Source organism: Salmo salar, chromosome 18 (genome assembly GCF_965601325.2).
Source record: "Salmo salar chromosome 18, fSalSal1, whole genome shotgun sequence".
Taxonomy (NCBI): Eukaryota; Metazoa; Chordata; class Actinopteri; order Salmoniformes; family Salmonidae; genus Salmo; species Salmo salar.
The window spans coordinates 80,333,661-80,353,660 of record NC_138308.1 but is presented as its reverse complement, the minus strand read 5'-3'; the positions used below and the strand labels follow the sequence as shown (position 1 = coordinate 80,353,660).

Genomic DNA, 20,000 nt, shown 5'->3' with positions numbered 1-20,000 from the left:
TACAGGAGATACAATACAGGAGAGACAATACAGGAGAGACAATAGAGGAGAGACAATACAGGAGAGACAATACAGGAGAAACAATACAGGAGAGACAATACAGGAGAGACAATACAGGAGAGACAATACAGGAGATACAATACAGGAGAGACAATACAGGAGAGACAATACAGGAGAGACAATACAGGAGATACAATACAGGAGAGACAATACAGGAGAGACAATAGAGGAGAGACAATACAGGAGAGACAATACAGGAGATACAATACAGGAGAGACAATACAGGAGAGAAAATACAGGAGATACAATACAGGAGAGACAATACAGGAGAGACAATACAGGAGAGACAATACAGGAGAGACAATATAGGAGATACAATACAGGAGAGACAATACAGGAGAGGCAATACAGGAGAGACAATACAGGAGATACAATACAGGAGAGACAATACAGGAGAGACAATAGAGGAGAGACAATACAGGAGAGACAATACAGGAGAGACAATACAGGACATACAATACAGGAGAGACAATACAGGATATACAATACAGGAGAGACAATACAGGAGAGACAATACAGGAGATACAATACAGGAGAGACAATAGAGGAGAGACAATACAGGAGATACAATACAGGAGAGACAATATAGGAGAGACAATACAGGAGAGACAATAGAGGAGAGACAATAGAGGAGAGACAATACAGGAGATACAATACAGGAGAGACAATAGGAGAGACAATACAGGAGAGACAATATAGGAGAGACAGTACAGGAGAGACAATACAGGAGAGACAATACAGGAGAGACAATACAGGAGAGACAATAGAGGAGAGACAATAGAGGAGAGACAATATAGGAGATACAATACAGGAGAGACAATACAGGAGAGACAATAGAGGAGAGACAATACAGGAGAGACAATAGAGGAGAGACAATAGAGGAGAGACAATACAGGAGAGACAATATAGGAGATACAATACAGGAGAGACAATAGAGGAGAGACAATAGAGGAGAGACAATACAGGAGAGACAATAGAGGAGAGACAATATAGGAGATACAATACAGGAGATACAATACAGGAGAGACAATATAGGAGAGACAATATAGGAGAGACAATAGAGGAGAGACAATATAGGAGATACAATACAGGAGAGACAATACAGGAGAGACAATAGAGGAGATACAATACAGGAGAGACAGAGACTAAGTGAGAGAGGAGTGATATATCGAGAGAGTGATAATGCGGTCGAAGTCAGTCAGCCCTCTCTTTAATTCCCACTCTTCATCTCAATTCCCTCTCTCTCTCTCTCTCTTTTCAAAGAGCCAGACTGCAGTATCTCAGTCTTCATAAGCATCATCCCTCCCTTCTTTCACCCCTCTCCCCCTTTCCTCATCCCTCCCTCATCTCCTCTCCCTTCCTCTCTCCCTCTCTCTCTCACCCCTCCTTCCCTCTCTCTCACTCTCACCCTCCCTCCCTCTCTCTCTCTCTCTCTCTCTCTCTCTCTCACCCCTCCCTCCCTCGCTCTCTCTCTCACCCCCCTTCCCCCTCTCTCCCCCCTTCCTCCCTCTCTCTCTCTCTCTCTCTCTACCTCCTAGCCAGGTGCAGCCCAGAGGAGAAGACATCTCAGACAGATTATAATGGTTTTGTCCAGTCCAGCCCAGCAGGGTAGAATAGAATGGATCAGGTCTGTAGAAATAGATAGAACAGTATCTATCTGCAGTTCAACACCATAGTGCCCTCAAAGCTCATCACTAAGCTAAGGACCCTGGGACTAAACACCTCCCTCTGAAACTGGATCCTGGACATACTGACGGGCCGCCGCCAGGTGGTAAGGGTAGGCAACAACACATCTGCCACGCTGATACTAAACACTGGGGCCCCTCAGGGGTGTGTGCTTAGTCCCCTCTTGTACTCCATTGCATGGCCAAGCACGACTCCAACACCATCATTAAGTTTGCTGATGACACAACATTGGTAGGCCTGATCACCGACAACGATGAGACAGCCTATAGGAAAGAGGTCAGAGACCTGGCAGTGATGTGCCAGGACAACAACCTCTCCCACAATGTGAACAAGACAAAGGAGGAGCTGATTGTGGACTACAGGAAAAGGAAGCCCGAACAGGCTCAAATTAACATCGACGGGACTGAAGTGAAGCGGGTCGAGAGTTTCAAATTCCTTGGTGTCCACATCACCAACAAACTATCATGGTCCAAACACATCAAGACAGTCGTGAAAAGGGCACGACAATACCTTTTCCCCCTCAGGAGACTGAAAAGATTTGGCATGGGTCCCCAGATCCTCAAAAAGTTCTACAGCTGCACCATCCAGAGCATCCCGACCGGTTGCATCCCCGCCTGGTATGACAACTGCTTGGCATCTGACCATAAGGCGCAACAGTGCGTACAGCCCAGTACATCACTGGGGCCAAGCTTCCTGCCATCCAGGACCTATATACTAGGCGGTGTCAGAGGAAGGCCCAAAAAATGGTCAAAGACTCCAGCCACCCAAGACATAGACTGTTCTCTCTACTAAGTGTAGGTCCAAAAGGCTCCTCAACAGCTTCTACCCCCAAGCCATAAGACTGCTGAACAACTAATCTAATCAAATGGCCACACGGACTACTTACATTGACCCCCCCCCCCTTTGTTTTTACCCTAGCACTACACAGCTGATTCAAATAATCAACTAATCTAAGCTTTGATCATTTGAATCAGCTGCTAGGGCTAAAACCAAAACAGCCCTCCTTGGGGCCCAAGGAAAGAGTTTGGGAAACACTGCTTTAAGACGTATTACAGTATATAAGTCAGAGTATAAAATCCAGCTTTGGTAAGTGTGTTTACGGTATGCATGGGGCCGCAAATGTGCACACTTAGTACAAACACACTCACAGCAACATACTTTGTACTGCCGTCAAGAACCACCACATTGGAGAAACAGAGGAAAACGTAACCCAGCTTTGGCATTACTGCCTTTAACACAAATAAATGTTCCCAGTTATAGCGTGTACCAAAATATCGCACATGCCAGCTTGCTTTGGCTAAACTATCCTGGGTGCTACTGTAGTTGTTATCCCACTACATTCTCCCTCTCTCTCTTTCTCTTTCCTTCTCTGTCTCCCTCCTCCTTCTCTCTCATCCATATGCCAGACTCACCAGTTAACTCCGGCCAGTGAAGGATGGACAGCATATGTCTGTCACTCTCTCTCTGCTTCCCTCGCTCTCTCTCTCTCTGTCTCTGCTTCCCTCACTCTCTCTCTCTCTCTCTGCTTCCCTCACTCTCTCTCGCACTCACTCAGAAGATGAGCTCTCAACCTGTCTCTCAGTGAAGCAGACAGAGAAAGATAGATAGAGAGAGAGAGAGAGGGGGGGGAGAGAGAAGTAGAGAGCGAGAGAAACAGAGAGAAAGAGTGAGAGAGAAAGCGTTGCTTGGCCGGCCAGTCATTCTGTCAGTCTCTGTGAAGTCGAGAATGACTGACTGACTGACATGGACACTGACAGGAACAACGGTATGTCAGTGTCCATAAGTATGCTCTCTAAGTCTCTCACACACTGAAGACACTCAGCGCCTTTTCCATTTTCAGTTGCTCGCAAAACCCCTGAACCTGCATTTGAGGTTAAAGCAATGGCAGATCCTGTATGATTATTGCCCAACTCCTCAATCCCCTCTTCTCCCCCATACACAACAAGTTTAAATGAAAAGGCATTCAAACACACACCAACACACACCAACTGGGGTTAATACCAACCGGATATAAATATGCTGCAAACACGTGTGCGCGCACACACACACACACACACACACACCAACGCAGCTGATCGGAGACCGGGAAACTCACACACCCTCTATCCAGGCATTCGTCAGGAGAGACACTCATACGCACCGCCTCTGCTACAATCTATCTTTACTTTTCACCTCTTCCTCACTTCGTTTCTCTCGTCCCTCTAACCATTCTGTCGCTCCCAGTCTTTCCACCCTTCATCCACTTTTTCCTCCTCTCTCTCTCTCTCTCTCTCTCTCTCTCTCTCTCTCTCTCTCTCTCTCTGCGTGTCTTCTTACAGCTCGGAACGCTTTTGCGGTGGCGGGGGAAGAGAGGACCCGCGGAGTGGAGGAGCGATCACGTCTGCTCTCCAGGGAAGAGAGGGATGAAAACAAAAAAGAAGAAAGCCAAGAAAGAGACTTAGCTGGGACCAGCACAGAAGGATGTACATCTCACCACGGCTTCTGCATCTCTGAGCAGCCAGCTACTGTACTGTAGCATGCACAGCAGAGTGTGTGTGTGTGTTATAGAAGCAAGGTCAGCACAAAACTAGAAGCTATTTTTAAACCCCTGCACAGTGGAGATGACAGGACTGGGGGGTAAGGAGGGGGACGGGGGGGGGGGGACGGGTGGTTGAACTACTACTGCATAGTAGTTCACACACATAGCACCCAAAGTTAGTTTCTTGGAGTCTCTCTGCATACGGTTGGTGTATGGAATATAAAAGTTCCATGAGGGACAACCTGTAATACCAATGCAAGGGACACCAGCCTGCTGATCTCTCCAAAGCTGTGGATATGGTGTGCATTTTGGCAGGCGAGGTGTGAATGTACATCTGTTGGAATAATATTATACAGCTGTGTTCCACAAACCAGCCAACCACAGACGGATGTGACACACACTCTGCTAGCGCGCCTAATAACCTGGAATAGTTATTTTTTCTTTTTTAGGATTCAATTAGTTCTTCCCTCCCTCCCTCTTCCTCCCCCTTCCAACTTCTATTAGAATAAATGATTGGGAGGATCATGTGAATGATTAGATCATAGCTGAGGGCCACCACAGTTTATTAATAGAGTTTGATTCATAAGAAGTAAGTCCCTATTTATATGTCTAGTACAGTCTCAGTCCAGAAACACAATGCTTTTATTACACACAGCTCTCGATGGAAAGCAGAGAGTGGAAGCGAGACAGATGAGAGAGAGAGAGAGAGAGAGAGAGAGAGAGAGAGAGAGAGAGAGAGAGAGAGAGAGAGAAAGAGAGAGAGAGAGAGAGAAGGGGGGTGAGAGAGAGAGAGACAGCGAGAGCGAGGGAGAGAGAAGGGGGGTGAGAGAGAGAGAGAGAGAGTGAGAGAGAGAGAGAGAGAGAGAGAGAGAGAGAGAGAGAGAGAGAGAGTGAGTAGAGCCAATTCAATTAAATTTGATGGGAAAGCAAAGCTGTGCGGGAGAGAGAAACGGAAGGAGAGGAGGTTGAGAGATGGAGGAAGAGACAGGAAGAGAGGGAGGAAGAGACAGGAAGTGAGAGGGAGGAAGAGACAGGAAGAGAGAGGGAGGGAGAGACAGGAAGAGAGGGGGAAGGAGAGGAGGTTGAGAGAAAGAGGAAGAGACAGGAAGAGAGAGGGAGGAAGGAGAAGAGGTTGAGAGATAGAAACGGAAGAAGAGGAGGTTGAGAGAGGGAGGAAGAGACCGGAAGAGAGAGGGAGGAAGAGACAGGAAGAGAGGGAGGAAGAGACAGGAAGAGAGAGGGAGGGAGAGACAGGAAGAGAGGGGGAAAGAGAGGAGGTTGAGAGAAAGAGGAAGAGACAGAAAGAGAGAGGGAGGAAGGAGAAGAGGTTGAGAGATAGAAACGGAAGAAGAGGAGGTTGAGAGAGGGAGGATGTAAGCCAGGAAGAATGAGAGAAAGAGACAGGAAGAGAGATAGAAACGGAAGGAGAGGAGGTTGAGAGAGGGAGGATGTAAGCCAGGAAAAGGAAGTGAAGAGGAGGAAAAGAAAGAGGGAGGAAATGAGTGGAATGTGGGAAGGAGGGAGAGTGGGAGATGGAGAGAGAGAGAAAGAGAGAGAGGGGATGCTTTGTCTGGCTGCATCCTGTGCCTGTGCCTGTGCCTGTGTGTGTGTGTGTGTGTGTGTGTGTGTGTGTGTGTGTGTGTGTGTGTGTGTGTGTGTGTGTGTGTGTGTGTGTGTGTGTGTGTGTGTGTGTGTGTGTGTGTGTGCGTGCGTGTGTGTGTTAAATCCTATTTGCAGACCATTCAGGTCCTGCTGATCATGATTCAGTAGATGGAGTTAAAAACTGTCCCCAACTATAGTAAACAGTAGATCTTCACTCTGTACTGTTTGCAATGAAGCTAGCTGAGTAGGTTTCTATGTATCTGGAGCAGTGGAGACAGTGTATGCTGCATGTGTGTGTGTGGTGTGTGTGTGTGTGTGTGTGTGGCTGAGGCCTGCGAGCTGCTGCTGCTGCTGCTACACACAGGGAGAGGTGTGTGTGTTTACCCAGAAGGATTTGGGGTGCAGAGAGAGAGAGAAAGCGTCGCGCTCCCGTGACACTCCGTTTCAATCCCCGTTCACCTCTATAAAATACCCCCAATCCCCGTTCACCTCTATAAAATACCCCCAATCCCCGTTCACCTCTATAAAATACCCCCAATCCCCGTTCACCTCTATAAAATACCCCCAATCCCCGTTCACCTCTATAAAATACCCCCAATCCCCGTTCACCTCTATAAAATACCCCCAATCCCCGTTCACCTCTATAAAATACCCCCAATCCCCAAAAGACCTTCAATATTCTCCCTGACACACACACACCTCTCACTGACCGTATACACGCACACACACACACACACACACACACACACACACACACACACACACACACACACACACACACACACACACACACACACACACACACACACACACACACACACACACACACACACACACACACACACAACAGCAAGCTGCCTGCATGAAATATTCACTGAATTTCTCAACATGTGCTCTTTCCCTTTCCCACATGTAGAAGTGCAAAAAATAGGAGAGACAGGAAGGAGGGAGCGAGCAGGGGGGGGGGGAGACGGAGTCAATGAGGGCAAACTGAAGAAAGAAAGAGAGAGAGAATCCAGCTGACTCCATTCCAAGCAACACCCCTTAACAACAGCCACAGCTCTGGCTGTGCCTCATTGGCTGGCTGACAGCACACATCACAATCCAATGCACGGCACCTCAGCCAATCAGGAGCTCTGCATTTTGGATTCCATTTTCACCATGGCAACAGAACCTTGCTCCTGGCCAAGAGGTTGGCCTGACAGTAGCCCCTCCCCTCACCTCCCACCACCCTACACACACATACATACTGTACATGCTTTCTAGCAAATGCATGCTTCTCAAAAGACCTCAAACTAAATTGAAGCCAGAGCAACTAGTAAGAGTAAAACTAGGCCAATGGAAATAAACAAAACGAGTTAAAAGTACAACTACGGAAAATAGACAAAACTCACAGGCACTAATGACTACGGCTGTTAGCTAACTAGAACAAAATGCTTAGCAGACTTGCTTCATTAACTACCGCTCCACACCTGTGTGTATTTGCTATTCCAACAGACACGACAACAGATTTACGACTTTAAAAACAGAGACAACAAATACGAAAGCAAACACACCAAAGACATGTACAACATTCCCACAACATTTCAACAACGTCACAATTCCTTGACAATCGTCCTGAACACGCCTTCATTCTCAGCCGTGTATATTTCCTGCTTCTTTTCCATAGTGCCTAGTCCTTATAATGAGTAGGCATTAGCCTCGTTCCTCTGAGCGTTGTGAGAGTGTTGAGTGAATGTTAGACAGGGTTAAAGGCCTAACGTCTGTTTGGGGCCTTATCTCTCGGATACATAAAACATGAATAGGTGTAGCATCTCTTCATTCTGCCAGCACAGACAGAGAGGATTAACGCTGTGCATCTGAGAGAGAGACGCTGCTGCTGCTGCTCTTTGTTCTCTCACTGAGGAGAGGGTGAGAGAGAGGGATGGAAGGAGATAGAAAGAGCAAGAGAGAGATGGAAGGAGAGAGAGAGAAAGAGTGAGCGAGAGAGGGGGGGAAAGAGAGAGAAAGAGAGAGAGGGAGAGAGAGAGAGAGAGAGAGAGAAAGAGAGAGAGAGAGAGAGAGAGAGAGGAAGAAAAAGAGAGAGAGAGAAGCTATCAGATACCAAGGCTGACTGAGGCTCAAAAAGACAATGAATAGCAACTCCTGTCCTCTGAGACAAGTGATAAATGAGTCTGGACTTCACAAGAGAAGTGCTTCTGTTCAGTGTGTATGTATGTGTGTGCGTATGGAAGTCCGTCCGGGCTGAAGTGACAATGGCCACACGAGATACCAGAGACTGTAGCTTCTCAACACAGACACACGCACACCGAGCCATGGAAAAGAGGGGTCGTCAAAACGAACAGCAGGTAATTAAAAGTAATGCCAGAGCTCCTCGGACAGCATAATTGACTATGAACACTCATTATCTCTCTCCACACACACACAACACACACACACACACACACACACACACACACACACACACACACACACACACACACACACACACACACACACACACACACACACACACACACACACACACACACACACACACACACACACACACAGACAAACACAATTAGACCAGGCCTTTATTGGGAATTATTATGAGTTAGGGTCATGGGAGGACAACTGCATTTCAAATGGTAACCTATTCCCCTATGGGCCCTGGTCAGTACTGCACTATAGAGGGATTAGGGTTCCATTTGGGACGCACTCAAACAGATTGTAATAGGCTGAGGTAGTAGAGTTCGTTGATCTTCTGTGAGGGTTAAAGGATAATACTGATCCACGGTGGGATCACTGGTGAAACCAAGAGCTTGTGATCCGCTGGTCTTCCCAGCTGTGAAGGTTAAATGTAGCCCGGGTACCAGTCTTCTTCGCTAACATTCCACTCCTTCTATGTCGTATGCCAAACATACGTGCCAAGTAAAAGTAGTGGAACGTTAGCAGAAACAGACTGGTACCCAGGTTAGGTTGAATGACTACTAGCATTATTGTGTACGTATGTCAGTAATATATCCCTACGTATGTATTGTTTCTCGGTCTATGGCATCGTCGATATATTGTTGTCGGCAGTAGTCTTCTATTGTGATTGTATCATATCATACTGAACTGAACTCATAAACTGATTGCATTAATCTCCCTCTACTTCTCGACAACACTCTTTACTGGGATCTTTCTCTCTCTGCTGGTGTACGTACAGTATGTGTGTGTGTGCTGGTGTGTGTGCTGGCGTGTGTGTGTATGTTTAGGTTGGGCTCTCTCTGAGGGCTCAGCAGCAGCAGAAGCTTTCCTAATTGAGTTAGCTGTGGTAACGTGAGTGGCAGCTGGCTTTCCAGGAATAGACACAACAACAGAGAGGACGCATGCACACACACACACGCACGCACGCGCATGCACACACGAGCACACACACGCACGCGCATGCACACACACACACACGGACTAGGAGTCTTTTAGTGTTAATACCCAGCATGTCCTGTATTGTTAGTATGTTGTATGCAAGCCAATGCAGAAGATTTGAAGAGCAAGTGTGCGTTTTGTGTTCTGTGAGAATAACTGTATGTGTGTTTACTGTTCAGAGTATCACTTTGACACAGTCTCTGCACGGGTGTGTGTGTGTAAACTGGAAGCAGTTTGGCCTGTCGGGTGAAGACCTCAGGGGAGGAAACATACACAAGTGTTTTCCATTAGCGCCGGCCATCGCCTAATCAGCCGGTTACAGACACATTTTCAACCGGCTACTTTTCATTTAAACATTTTAAACTCGCTAGTCCGTGGAGCCCTCTCCCGCTAGCATGAACGATATGCATCTTCTAGAGACCTATTGACAGGATAGGCTCAGTGGCGGATTTAGGTATAGGCAACATGGGCAGCCGCCCAGGGCGGCATCTTGCTGGGGGCGGCACGGGGCGCCCGCACAAAACATTGTGGAATTGTGACATTTGCGCGAACGGTTTTCATTCGCTCATTTGCACGTCACGTCAATGATATCATGTCACCGTGTGGGACTGTGGGTCAATTAACCTTGTCGGAGTGGGCGCCCTGATTGTAGTTGGTGAGCTAGGCAGGCTACTGCCTGGGAAGGTCTCCCACTCAGAAGTACCAGATGGGAGGTGGGCAGGGTAGGTTGACTTCAGGTCTCCCCACTGGAAGGCCAAGGTGGGGGAGCGGGGGAATCTATCAAATAGCGCACCTCTAACTTTGTACAGTACTAATGGGATTAGTAAAATCAGTCACACTACGAAATGCTACCAAATAAACCACAATTCATAATAATGTGAATACATAGTTTCACAGACATATTGTTGCATTTTTTTTGGTTTGTGTGAAATTGTTAAGAATAATATAAAAGCAGTCTGCACACCACCAAGCTGAATTGGTTTAGTCTTGACTCTTGGTTGACAGTGTTGGGGGATGGGTAATGTATTGATTCTCGAGTGCCAAATCCACACAAATTTGTTTCTATTTGTCTTTGTTACTTCTTTTTGATATTTATGAGTCTTATTTTTGTATATATTTTTATATTTATTTCGTTTTAAATGTTACGATTATTTATTTGTGTTGTTCCAAATGTCTGAATAAAAATGACAGTTAGTGCAGAATGGTGCTTTTTTTGGGGGGGGGGGGGGGGTTGCCCAGGGAGCCATACAAGCTAGAACCACCACTGAGAGAGATGACAGGGAACCGCAGTCTGCTGTGTGTCCAGCCTCCCGGTACAATTTGTGTGCGCTGTGGTCGAACCTCTTTACACAGAGGAGGGTGAGAGCATGATGCTCATGAATTTGCTCGTCCCATGTAATGTAAGTGGTAATGATGAGTTGAAATCCATGACTTAACAATAACTAGGCTTTCTGGCACATTCATTTACTTTATTTTACGTGTTTCACATAGCCAGCCACGCAGTTGTGGAGCATAGTTGGCTATTTACTGTGCATTGAATGACAACTGAACAACAAGCGTTGACTTGTTTATAAAAGGTGTCGAACTGACTGAATAAAGTCAATCCCCTATATCCCTTTTGCCATTCATAAATCATGCAGCCTGGTGATACACTGAGTGCACAAAACATTAGGAACACCTGCTCTTTCCCTGACAGACTGACCAGATGAATCCAGGTGAAATCTATGATCCCTTATTGATGTCACCTGTTAAATCCACTTCAATCAGTGTAGATGAAGGGGAGGAGACAGGTTAAATACGGACTTAAGCTTTGAGACATGGATTGTGTTTGTGTGCCATTCAGAGGGTGAATGGACAAGACAAACAATTTAAGTGCCTTTGAACGGGGTATGGTAGTAGGTGCCAGGCGCCCCGGTTTGAGTCAAGAACTGCAACGCTGCTGGGTTTTTCACGCTCAACAGTTTCCCGTGTGCAGTGTTTAATTTGAGCCGGATCCTGCCGGAACAGGTTCCTTCACCGTTTCGTTGTGGACTGTTTCGTTCCGGAACCGGTACCTCTCTTGGCATTAAAAATAATTGTCACTTTTTACAAATAAAAGCAATCAAAATTCATTTGAGTGGCCTCTTCGTTAAAAATGCCAGGCCTGGGTTTACGGTTTGCGCAATACTGTAACTTATGTTTGAGACCAATGTGTGGCGATAGCTGTGTGAGAGGTGTGCCTGTATCGCTCACAGAACTAGAAGGAGATTCACTTTCTATGATCTCTCTCCCTCTCTCTTCTCTGATAGACATGAGCCTGCGACTCATCTCTCCAGCGTTGCACTTCATTTATTTCCTGACACAATCATAGCCGCGCGAAGGGTTCTGGAGGAGCTGCAGTACCCCTGATACATTTGTCACAGTTATAGTGCTGTCTGTTCAGAAATAAATGAAATAATTCAGAATAGCCTACTACACCACGAGAAGGCCCATAGTTCAGCCACAGAGTATCAATAGCTTCTTTAAAAAAATAGCTATGGATTGTGTGCAGCCCAAGGCATAGCCTACAGTCGGGAAAGCGCGGCAAATCTGTCAGTGAACAAACAGCATGCAGACAAAGCAGGCCTTTCGCAATATTTCAAATACAATCACGGGAAAACACAGGTTGGAAAGCAAATAAAAATGTTCTAAAAATGGTCCATGTGTGCAACTTCTGTAAGTGCCTGTACTCTACTGCTCTATGCCCTACGCAAATGCATTGCGATTATATGTATGCAATGCTTTATTATAAAGGAGATTCCCCAGGTCACCCTCTTATCACTCTCACTTTTTGTTCCGGCACCCCCCAGTTTACAAATGAAGCACTGCCCGTGTGTATCAAGGTGTTCCTAATGTTTGGCATATTCAGTGTATGTCCATGGTATTGCATTGTGTTACGGATACAGGTATCCTGTGTATTTCTTTTCTCTCCTTCTCCCCTCCTCACAGGTGGCAATCATCATTCCCTAATCAGTCGCCAATCAGTCGCTAATCAGAAGACACACCTGCTCCTTTTCCCTTACCCAATCACATCCCCTTTCCCTTGGTTTAAAACAAGCCCCATCAGTTGTCTCTAGAGATCTTTCTTTTGTTTTTGCACCTACATGTCACTTTGTTTGTTATTCTGTGAGTATTGTATGGTGCATGACTGTTTGTTGGTGGGAAAAGGGGATAAACAGCCAAGTCACCCATGGGCCTACATTACCTGTAGGAAAACAGTGTCTAAATACCCTAGTTAGAACTGGGTGGACCATCCACTGTATTTTATTGGTTAGTTAGCTAGCTGTGCTTGAAGCAGGTAAGACTAGCTTAGGGGTTTTTGGATATTTATTATTTATTTCCTTGGGTCCACCTCAGCCCCTTTTTCCCACACCCCATTACCGTGTGTTTAACAATAAACCTGAAGTGTTTGACGGTAGATTTTAGTTGTCTGTGGTTTTTCGTTCTCACTGTTACTTTTTCACTGTTATGATTTGCATGAGATATGTTACGGGTCTCGTTTCCATCCCCCCTAGACTGCAGAGCTAAAGGGGTTCGTAACACATTGGGACAAGTAAACCAAATGATTTTTGATGTTAGGGCTTACAGACAGTGACAATAAAGTGAGCGACTCTTGTCTCTTCAGCCATCGCAACGGTGAGAGAGCCGTTCATTTGGCTCCCTAATTTGCATAGGCTTCTGCAAGGCCTAGGCTTTTTGGAGATTATCTGCAGATAAATTATGAAAATATTTGAAGATGATGAATCATCACTGCAGGAACAATAGTTAGTGGAGAGCCTCATTCTGATCCAAATATGATAACTAGGGCCCTCACAGAACCCAGGCATTAAAACTGAATTCAACAATATAAAAACATGTATTGACCTTAGAAGAGAATCAACTAAATGTATTCATTTGCCCAAGTTTATATAAAACATTAACAGAATACATAATTGATTCATATTTCCTGCAACTTTCTGAAGGGGCAGCGTGTGTGTGTGTGTGTGTGTGTGTGTGTGTGTGTGTGTGTGTGTGTGTGTGTGTGTGTGTGTGTGTGTGTGTGTGTGTGTGTGTGTGTGTGTGTGTGTGTGTGTGTGTGTGTGTGTGTGTGTGTGTGCGTCTACCACTTTCAGCCGAGATCTTTTGAACTCCTCCATTCGGTAGCAATGCTACCCGAATTCACCCTCATGTTGGTTCTAGCAAGCTAGCAAGCAGGCTAGATAGTGCTAAGTATCAACAGCCAATCCAGTAGTGGCTGGAAACTATAGTCAGCTTTGTTTGGTCCCTAGCAACACAATGTCGCAGAGTATGCGTCAAAAGTTCAGCTTTCCCAAACTTTGGTCCAGCCCTGTTCATGCTCCTTTGCCCATGCTCGCAACGCCCAACGGTACCCCGCCCACATTGAAAATGAATGAGGCTCTGTTGTTTCATTGCTGCCAATGTGCTAGATGGATTTCTGCCGTTTGTGTAGCCGTTAGCAATAATGCTAATAAAAACAGGCTTCCAGTAAATGGAAATGCTTTCCCAAAAAACCTTCTCAATTAAATGTTAAATTAGCCTATGCTAACCTGAAAGTCCCCCCCCAGGCATCAAAAGTGGTCTCCTGATGTGGTTTAAGCATTGTTGTGGACTTAGAACATCCAATGTTGCTATTTTCCAGGCCCCTAACTAATGATAAAAAGTTAGATTTTGAGAGTGAAAACCTGAAAACAAATGAGGAAAAACAGAAACCTAGAATAACAAAACGGAATTTGAGAAAGAACAAAACGGAATAAGGCAAACATTTTTACTGATTTCGTAGGGCCCTAACTAATGATAATGTAAAATCAGAACGGTATAATACACAAGACTGATATAACCCTTTTATTTGTGTTATTCAACCTTATAATGTGGGCTATTCACTAAATAAGTTTGAATAAAATACATAATTTGAAGAACAAACATCATTGTGGCAATTCATTACTTGCAGTAAAACTGTAAATAAGACTTTAAATCTGAAGAGAAGACAGGTTAACTGTTAAAAAAGGTACCTATCATATAGGGCTCAGACACACCAATAGCGTTTGCTGGCTGAGAGTACTTAGCAACTCTGAACATCATTTGTAAAATGAGTCCGAGCCTTTACACTTTGGCCTATATGGATATGGCTACATTGAAATGTTTCTTACAGAAGAAACGTGAAATGCATATACATAACCATGGTAGCAATTGAAAGGGAACACCTCTCAAAAGTGTGCACATTTCCTAAGCAATTTGAAAGCACTTTCATGACTCAAAGAAGAGTATACAACTAGAAGGTACTTTTCTTTTGTCTCTCCTAGCTGTGCCGTTGAGGATTTAAAGCAAGCACACTTGTAGTTGTTCGTTTAGAACACAACCCTGCATCCCCACCATCACACAAACACTGTTGTTTACGTAATCCAAAAACAGCCCATTATAAATCAAAATCTGGCTCAGGTGGGCATGATTTCAACGCTTACACTATTGCCAACACGACTAGCTAATTTTTCAAAATTCGATCTTACAGTGTTAAGCTTTCACAGGGCAATTCAGAGAAACAGATTGTAATTTTGGTGCGCATGGAAAGGAGTCAAGAGTGAAATCAGATGCAGGTGCAGCTGATGAATCTTCATCACAATAAACAAACCCAGGCTCATTCTGTTCAGAACAACCCAGGGTATGACCACATGTCATCTTGTAACTGAACATCAAACATTGTGATCCTGGGCCTCCCGAGTGGCAGAGCGGTCTAAGGCACTGAGTTGCAGTGCTAGCTGCGTTACTACAGATCCTGGTTCGATACCGGGCTGTGTCGCAGCTGGCTGTGACCGGGAGAACCATGAGGCGACTCACAATTGGCCCAGCGTCGTCCAGGTTGGGGGAGGGTTTGGCCGGGATGTTCTTGTCCCATCGCGCTCTAGTGACTCCTGTGGCCGGGCGCATGCACGCTGACACGGTCGTCAGGTGTACAGAGTTTCCTCTGACACATTGATGCGGCTGGCTTCCGGGTTAAGCGGCCATTGCGTCAAGTAGCAGTGCGGTTTGGCAGGGTCATGTTTCAGAGGACGCACGGCTCTTGACCTTCGCCTCTCCCGAGTCCATACGGGAGTTGCAGCGATGAGACAAGACTGTAACTACCAATTGGATATGACGAAAAATGGGTAAAAAAAATTATAATTAGAAAATAAATAAAACATAGTGATCATAAACGTTGACAATGTATCTGACATGAGTTTTATAATTTGGAGGGTGTTTGTGTTGCTTGTATGACATCAAAGCGGTATTTATTATAATCCACAACATCTCATTGTTCAAAATACACAGAGTCATCTTAATTTACAGCATTTTCCTCACTCAGACAACAAACAATTTACTAAAGTTGGCCAATTACCGGGAGTGATGGGGGCAACTTGTTGAGCACGGTGCTCAAGTTCAGAATGTCTGTCAGTTCTGTGAAGCGCAGAGCCAGCATAGCATAGCATGTTACTGTACAGCCACTACGCTTCAATCTGCCATTTTCAACCCGGATACGGGTACAAGTGTAAAGGGCTACCAATACACTGAATTCATTCATTTTCAGTCATTTAAATTGCAAAGTAATGTCTTTCTACACAATACCACAACACATTTTTCCAATCTGGTCGGTAAACCTGATAAAGCATTACAAAATCTCTCTCTCTCTCACTCACTCGGCACCCAGAGGCCATGTTTTGTCTACTGAGCCCAAACCCTTCAATAAACCTGAGCCTCTCCAAGACTCCGATTAGTAAGACTCCGATTAGTAAGACTCCGATTAGTTAGACTCCGATTAGTAAGACTCCGATTAGTAAGACTCCGATTAGTTAGACTCCGATTAGTAAGACTCTGATTAGTAAGACTCTGATTAGTAAGACTCTGATTAGTAAGACTCCGATTTTGTAAGACTCCGATTAGTAAGACTCTGATTAGTAAGACTCTGATTAGTAAGACTCCGATTTTGTAAGACTCCGATTAGTAAGACTCTGATTAGTAAGACTCTGATTAGTAGGCTTTGGCTGTCAACTGACATCCACAGGGCCATGCTCCACATCACCCCCTATGACCACACCCTGTAACTACACCTTCCGGCCTGCAGCGCTCCACTGCCTATAACCTGCCCAGGGGTTAATGAGTTCTCTCTCCCTGGGGACCAGGGGCTGGGTATTGTGTTTGTGTGAGGGGAAGAAATGGGGGGGAGGAGATTGACTGTGATGGATCTACTAAACAGGTATCTGGCTAATGTCTACATCTGTCAGTGTGTGTTTCAAGTTAAGTTTTTAATGTCACATGCACAAGTACAGTGAAATGCCTTTCTTGCAAGCTCTAAACCCAACAATGCAGTGATCAATAACAACGTAATACTAAAAATAACAAGGTAGAACAAAAGCACACGAGGTATAAAAATAAGAACAGGATAAAGTAAGTAAGCATACTATGTACAGGGTCAGTTCTGTATGTGTGTGACTGTGTGTGTGTCGTTGGACATACCCCATTTTGTGAGATCATTACCAGACAACAAGGCTTCTACAAAGACCTCTATGTGTGTGTCGCTGGAAAACAGATTGCATACCAACAACACAGATTTATCAAGACTGTTTACTTACAAGTAGACAGTGAATTAGACGGAATGAAAAAATATAAACAACTAAATATCTTGTATGATTACAAATATCTTATTTTAGGATATTACGATAACAATATCCAGAATAGAAACAGATTGTATTTGCAGACTATAACCACAGCTCATAGTAATACGATAAAGCAGGGTCTATTGTTTCCAGTACACCGTATCCATAGGGCCCTCTCCTCTCTCCATCTCCTCCATCTTCTCTCCTTCTTTAAACCTCCTCCCGACCTCCTCCTCTACTCCCTCTTTCCCCCTCTCTGGCCCCTTTCACACAAAGGCAGGGGGGAGGAGGAGGGGGAGACGGCACAAAGCCCTGGAAGCTGTAAGCCTGCCCTGGGGGAATGGAAGGGGAGGGAGGGGGAACGGGGTATAGAGGAGGGGTAGAGGAGGGGGTACGGGGGTAACATGAGATCAGAAAGCCAGAACGGGAGCCAGGGAAAATGGGGGAAGGGAACAGAGAGGGTCAAGTTGGGAGGAGAGAGGGGGAAGGAGAGAACAACAGAGATTTTGGGGTGGATTTTTAAAGAAGGGATTTGGGGAAAGACCGAGAGAAAAAACTTTCCAGGATTTGGGGTTCTTGAGCTGAATTAAATGTCCATTAACATTCACTAAAAGACTGACAGACGATTTCAGCACAACCACCCCCATTCCATGTTATAATTTATCTCTAAATCAAACAATTTAATCAAATCAAATCTAATTACATTGGTCACATACACATGGTTAGCAGATGTTATTGCGAGTGTAGCGAAATGCTTGTGCTTTCTAGTTCCGACAGTGCAGTAATATCTAACAAGTAATATCTAACAATTCCACAACAAATACCTAATACACATACATCTAAGTAAAGGAATGGAATATGAATATGTACATATAAATATATGGATGAGCAATGTCAGAGCGGTATAGGCAAGATGCAATAGATAGTATAAAATACAGTATATACATATGAGATGAGTAATGCAAGATATGTAACATTACTAAAGTGGCATTATTAAAGTGACTTGTGAGCCATTTATTAAAGTGGCCAATGATTTCAAGTCTGTATGTAGGCAGCAGCCTCTCTGTGTTTAGTGATGGCTGTTTAACAGTCTGAAGGCCTTGAGATAGAAGCTGTTTTTCTGTCTCTCTGTAACAGCTTTGATGCACCTGTACTGACCTCGCCTTCTGGATGGTAGCGGGGTGAACAGACAGTGGCTCGGGTACAATGATTCCCTACACTATTCAGTGCTTGTTTTCTTACATAGACTGAAATTGAGTGAACAGTGTAGAATTTCTGCAAACGGAAATGACAGAGCGATTACTACATTGGCCGCTTGATCCAATTTTGACTAAATAACACAGCCACAAAGTCAAAACAGCTTTCCCATTTTGACAACAGATGATTCTCCGGCGGTAACAATCTATAGGTGAATATCACACCAAATCACAACACTGGCGGGTAAGAAATACTGTGAAATACTATTATTCCACTATTACTGCAGATATATTACGGACATTTTCTGAAAATACAGTACAACAATTCTAAAACATCCTATGTGTGAATGTGTGTTGAGTAGGTAACACTATATATTCATTAGTACAGCATGTTTCTATGCGTGTGTATCAGGGTTTGCGTTGGCCAGTAATAGCTGGCTTTCGGATGTTAAAAAACTTAGAAACGACAATAAATCAAATTGGCACCAGCAAATTGTTGGAGAAAAAAAAAGGTGAAATAATGCTTTTTAGCCTATTCATTGATGGAAATACCAGTTGATGGAAATACTGTACATTTGACTGGTCATGTTTATCGGTCTATAGGTTCATTTGCATAATGTAACGTTTATTTTATGTAGCTTACTGGTTGTATGAATATGGGATAGATCTTCCCACAACTGTCCCAGAGTCTGTTTGGTCTGTTTCGTTCTCCACAAGCTGACCAATATAATAGGTAAACTTTTCTACTATGGGGGATAGTAGATTGACATAGGCTCATAGGCAATGCATCCATAAGGCTAGGGAAGGTAAACTTTCCCTAAGTAAATTGATAGCCTAATTAGCCTACCCTGTCCATACAGAAAGAAAGAAAATAATTCAAAATAGCCTACTAAAGCATAAATAAATTGTGGATTGATTTAAATCGCATTGCCTACAGTCAGAAGGAAAGGCAGCGCGTGCAAATTGGGCAGCGCTCGCTGCAGATACCAAGTAGATTATTGTTGAGTTGCAACTGTCAGTGAAAAGGTGAAAGACCCAGCCAGGCATATCGCAATATTTCTAAATTCTATCGCAGGAAAACATCGTTTGGAAAGCAAATGGCTATTGCTGTAAAGAGTAGACAATGAAAAGACTAATCTGTCTTTTACTTATCAAAATTCTCAAATGAATTGAGCGAACAACAGAAGGCCTATAGCCTATCTAACTGGCACCAGCAGAGAACATCAGCCATAACCCTAGTCGACGCGCGCTGCGCATATTCACTTTTTATCATTGTTGGGTCAGTGCCACTTAAAAGTTAGTTTTTGGACAGTAATTTCCTCCTCTATTTTAGATGGACGCCATATTCTATTTGTGTCTCCCTTTCTCATAGGCCTATTATATGGACGACACTAATGTCTCCAGTCATATAAAGTGTAGTAGAATTGCATAAATGTGCTTTTCCCGCGCCTATAGCCCAGTCCTCTACACTATACATGCTCAGCCATGCATTGAACAGTATTTTTTGTGAACAGTGATTTAAATATATTATTAGCATAAATTATGACTATCCAATCTACTGATCACATCACAAATAGTAAGCTATCTTACATAAGTCTGCAAATGCGATGATGCATGGAATGCTTTATTCTAGAGGTGCATTTTTATGGGGGAAATTTGTTTCCCCAAACTTGAAAACTCACGCTCAGTCTATGCAATGGCTAGTGATTTTGCTGCTCGTTACTGGTCTTGTTGGCTGAGGAAAAGTCAATGCGGACAGTTATTCTAGCATCTTCAAAGTGTGCGGTCAGGACACACATCCCCGTATCCTCGACATGCATATTCTGTTAATATAAATTACCATCATCTAAATGCGATTTCTGTCAATCTGACCACTGTGAGTTAGACTCTCTAATCAGGTTACGC

At 44.5% G+C, this 20,000-nt stretch overlaps 1 protein-coding gene across 1 annotated transcript in view; it reads right to left on the bottom strand.

Annotated features, from left to right (window-relative positions):
• kdm6ba (lysine (K)-specific demethylase 6B, a) overlaps nucleotides 1-20,000 on the bottom strand; it is a 175,676-nt gene that overhangs the window by 147,871 nt on the left and 7,805 nt on the right. The window lies entirely within an intron of this gene.